General features: G+C 51.1%; 1 non-coding gene across 1 annotated transcript in view; it reads left to right on the forward strand.

Annotated features, from left to right (window-relative positions):
• The first annotated feature begins 3,767 nt into the window (after positions 1 to 3,767).
• LOC126447681 (small subunit ribosomal RNA) overlaps positions 3,768 to 5,000 on the forward strand; it is a 1,909-nt gene continuing 676 nt past the window's right edge. The window contains exon 1 of the ribosomal RNA XR_007583856.1: positions 3,768 to 5,000. This exon is cut by the window's right edge and continues 676 nt beyond it. This is a non-coding gene — a ribosomal RNA (small subunit ribosomal RNA).

A 5,000-nucleotide genomic window follows, 5' to 3' on the forward strand; every position in this document is an offset into this window, starting at 1 on the left:
TAACCTAACCTATGTTGTGCCTTAACCTAACCTATGTTGTGCCTTAACCTAACCTATGTTGTGCCTTAACCTAACCTATGTTGTGCCTTAACCTAACCTATGTTGTGCCTTAACCTAACCTATGTTGTGCCTTAACCTAACCTATGTTGTGCCTTAACCTAACCTACGTTGTGCCTTAACCTAACCTACGTTGTGCCTTAACCTAACCTACGTTGTGCCTTAACCTAACCTACGTTGTGCCTTAACCTAACCTACGTTGTGCCTTAACCTAACCTACGTTGTGCCTTAACCTAACCTACGTTGTGCCTTAACCTAACCTACGTTGTGCCTTAACCTAACCTACGTTGTGCCTTAACCTAACCTACGTTGTGCCTTAACCTAACCTACGTTGTGCCTTAACCTAACCTACGTTGTGCCTTAACCTAACCTACGTTGTGCCTTAACCTAACCTACGTTGTGCCTTAACCTAACCTACGTTGTGCCTTAACCTAACCTACGTTGTGCCTTAACCTAACCTACGTTGTGCCTTAACCTAACCTACGTTGTGCCTTAACCTAACCTACGTTGTGCCTTAACCTAACCTACGTTGTGCCTTAACCTAACCTACGTTGTGCCTTAACCTAACCTACGTTGTGCCTTAACCTAACCTACGTTGTGCCTTAACCTAACCTACGTTGTGCCTTAACCTAACCTACGTTGTGCCTTAACCTAACCTACGTTGTGCCTTAACCTAACCTACGTTGTGCCTTAACCTAACCTACGTTGTGCCTTAACCTAACCTACGTTGTGCCCTTAACCTAACCTACGTTGTGCCTTAACCTAACCTACGTTGTGCCTTAACCTAACCTACGTTGTGCCTTAACCTAACCTACGTTGTGCCTTAACCTAACCTACGTTGTGCCTTAACCTAACCTACGTTGTGCCTTAACCTAACCTACGTTGTGCCTTAACCTAACCTACGTTGTGCCTTAACCTAACCTACGTTGTGCCTTAACCTAACCTATGTTGTGCCTTAACCTAACCTATGTTGTGCCTTAACCTAACCTATGTTGTGCCTTAACCTAACCTATGTTGTGCCTTAACCTAACCTATGTTGTGCCTTAACCTAACCTATGTTGTGCCTTAACCTAACCTATGTTGTGCCTTAACCTAACCTATGTTGTGCCTTAACCTAACCTATGTTGTGCCTTAACCTAACCTACGTTGTGCCTTAACCTAACCCATATTGTACCTTAACCTAACCCATATTGTACCTTAACCTAACCCATATTGTACCTTAACCTAACCCATATTGTACCTTAACCTAACCCATATTGTACCTTAACGTAACCTAATTTGTGCCTTAACGTAACCTAATTTGTGCCTTAACGTAACCTAATTTGTGCCTTAACGTAACCTAATTTGTGCCTTAACGTAACCTAATTTGTGCCTTAACGTAACCTAATTTGTGCCTTAACGTAACCTAATTTGTGCCTTAACGTAACCTAATTTGTGCCTTAACGTAACCTAATTTGTGCCTTAACGTAACCTAATTTGTGCCTTAACGTAACCTAATTTGTGCCTTAACGTAACCTAATTTGTGCCTTAACGTAACCTAATTTGTGCCTTAACGTAACCTAATTTGTGCCTTAACGTAACCTAATTTGTGCCTTAACGTAACCTAATTTGTGCCTTAACGTAACCTAATTTGTGCCTTAACGTAACCTAATTTGTGCCTTAACGTAACCTAATTTGTGCCTTAACGTAACCTAATTTGTGCCTTAACGTAACCTAATTTGTGCCTTAACGTAACCTAATTTGTGCCTTAACGTAACCCATGTTGTGCCTTAACGTAACCCATGTTGTGCCTTAACGTAACCCAATTTGTGCCTTAACGTAACCCATGTTGTGCCTTAACCTAACCTATATTGTGCCTCAACCTAACCTATATTGCGCCTTAACCTGACGCACGTTGTCGCTGAACCTGCTCTGTAATTGTTATGCAACTCGTTAAATTAGTGTAGTGTTGCCTAACCGCAACCCTCGCAATATAGTTCGCTATTCGCACTGCCCGGTCCCCTGTGTATCGCGTCATGTTAAACACCTTGCAGGTGTTGCTGACTTTCCACATGCTCCTGCTATACACTGTAATGTGGATAGCAGCAGGACGTACATGCCCCCCCCCCTTCCCCCCTGCCTTCGCAAGCTGGTCGTTGAGAAGTTTGCATGTTCAATGCCCTTCGCATGCCGACGTACTCAGCCTACGTTGTGGTACGGCCTGTCACCTGTCCGCCGATGTACGCAAAACCCACAAACTGTACTGCACATTGGTCCGTATGTACTGAATGATACATCGTGGCACATGTGTGACCGTACGACGACTGCGCCTAGCAACGGCAGACCATACAGTCCAAATATTGTGCACGCAGCTACGTGTCGTCTCCCTATAAGAGCTGGATTGCAGTGTGGTACGCCATTCAGACGTGTGGGAGGAACGGACGCCCTGGATGGCGATCAGCATGAGCAGTCTGTTGATGTAGTGGAGCGTGTATTCGGACGTAGTCGTCTCTTCTCACACACCGTGATAGCATGTTGCACCGCGTTCCACATCTGCGACATCCTGCAGAGGCCGGCTGACAGTCGTTCGCGCAATGGACACCGCATACGTACGGGGGCTACCTTCCACGTGTTCTCGAGGCGTGCACATGTTGTTGCGTCTATGTGGGCAGACGTAGTGTGTTGTGACACCTGACACAGGCATGCAATACTCGTTGCAAATGGCGATGGACGTCTACGTTTGCTGGTGACGTTACGCAAATGAACAACAGGTAACCCGTTGTGGTGCGGTTGTTCTCGCTAGAGGTGAATCAGTGTTGGCGACGATCGGTCGAGCTATTAACCGGTTGTTTCAGGGATACCCACCATGCCCACGAACGTGAAAGGGGACCCACCATGCCCACGAACGCGAAAGGGGATCTGGGTGTGAGGCGATACGCGGCGGTGGCTGGGTGGGACCGTCCCCGGCCGGTGAGGGGGGGCCGCCCGGCGTGCTGGCAGCGCGGTGCGTGGGCGCACGCGCTACAGCCGGCTGGTGGGGGCGGCCAGTGGCAGGCGCGCCGGCCGACGGACGCGGCAGGCGGCGCAGCTGCGCGCCGGCGCCCCCTGCTCGCGGCGCCTTGCGGCCAAAGTAGGTCCTCGCGGGCCCGGTGCGAAGCGCGGTGGCCATCTGCAGTGTGCTGGTCCGATTGAGGACTGTGTGCGCTTAGGATGCGCCGCCGCCCGGCGCTCGGCGCCGCGACGCCGTCTGCTGCTCGGTCGCCCCAGCGGTTCTCGCAGGTGGTTTGTATCGCAGCTGTGCGGACGTGTTGGCGCGTGCGCTGTGCTGGGAGAGTTCGCTTCGGCACCCAAGTGGGGCTTTTGTCCTTCTGTGGCGCTGGCGTTGGAGCTGCCGGTCACCGTAGGTGGCGCGTGTTGTCTCCCGCCGGCAATGCCACGACAGCACGCTCCCGGGCCTCTGTCGGCAGCGGCAAGCTCAGTTGGGAGCACGGGTGGTCGCACCTAAAGCGTCTACTCGCCTAACTCCGGGCGATTGCGCCTCTCTCGAACCCGACCAAGTACTTAGGACGGCGCTGCGCGCCGCCGGGACCTGAGAGGGTTTCGAGGTGTGTTGTGCAGGGGAGCTCAGCCTCCTCCTGTTTGCAGAATAATTGAGCGGACGCTTGCGTGTTCGCGCGGGCCCCCGGGACACACTCCCGGGCGGCCGGCTGCTCAGCTCTAGTTGACGCAGCTCCCTGGTTGATCCTGCCAGTAGTCATATGCTTGTCTCAAAGATTAAGCCATGCATGTCTCAGTACAAGCCGCATTAAGGTGAAACCGCGAATGGCTCATTAAATCAGTTATGGTTCCTTAGATCGTACCCACGTTACTTGGATAACTGTGGTAATTCTAGAGCTAATACATGCAAACAGAGTCCCGACCAGAGATGGAAGGGACGCTTTTATTAGATCAAAACCAATCGGTCGGCTCGTCCGGTCCGTTTGCCTTGGTGACTCTGAATAACTTTGGGCTGATCGCACGGTCCTCGTACCGGCGACGCATCTTTCAAATGTCTGCCTTATCAACTGTCGATGGTAGGTTCTGCGCCTACCATGGTTGTAACGGGTAACGGGGAATCAGGGTTCGATTCCGGAGAGGGAGCCTGAGAAACGGCTACCACATCCAAGGAAGGCAGCAGGCGCGCAAATTACCCACTCCCGGCACGGGGAGGTAGTGACGAAAAATAACGATACGGGACTCATCCGAGGCCCCGTAATCGGAATGAGTACACTTTAAATCCTTTAACGAGTATCTATTGGAGGGCAAGTCTGGTGCCAGCAGCCGCGGTAATTCCAGCTCCAATAGCGTATATTAAAGTTGTTGCGGTTAAAAAGCTCGTAGTTGGATTTGTGTCCCACGCTGTTGGTTCACCGCCCGTCGGTGTTTAACTGGCATGTATCGTGGGACGTCCTGCCGGTGGGGCGAGCCGAAGGCGTGCGACCGCCTCGTGCGTGCTCGTGCGTCCCGAGGCGGACCCCGTTGAAATCCTACCAGGGTGCTCTTTATTGAGTGTCTCGGTGGGCCGGCACGTTTACTTTGAACAAATTAGAGTGCTTAAAGCAGGCAAGCCCGCCTGAATACTGTGTGCATGGAATAATGGAATAGGACCTCGGTTCTATTTTGTTGGTTTTCGGAACCCGAGGTAATGATTAATAGGGACAGGCGGGGGCATTCGTATTGCGACGTTAGAGGTGAAATTCTTGGATCGTCGCAAGACGAACAGAAGCGAAAGCATTTGCCAAGTATGTTTTCATTAATCAAGAACGAAAGTTAGAGGTTCGAAGGCGATCAGATACCGCCCTAGTTCTAACCATAAACGATGCCAGCCAGCGATCCGCCGCAGTTCCTCCGATGACTCGGCGGGCAGCCTCCGGGAAACCAAAGCTTTTGGGTTCCGGGGGAAGTATGGTTGCAAAGCTGAAACT

This window comes from Schistocerca serialis, unplaced genomic scaffold, assembly GCF_023864345.2.
Source record: "Schistocerca serialis cubense isolate TAMUIC-IGC-003099 unplaced genomic scaffold, iqSchSeri2.2 HiC_scaffold_525, whole genome shotgun sequence".
In the NCBI taxonomy this organism is placed as follows: Eukaryota; Metazoa; Arthropoda; class Insecta; order Orthoptera; family Acrididae; genus Schistocerca; species Schistocerca serialis.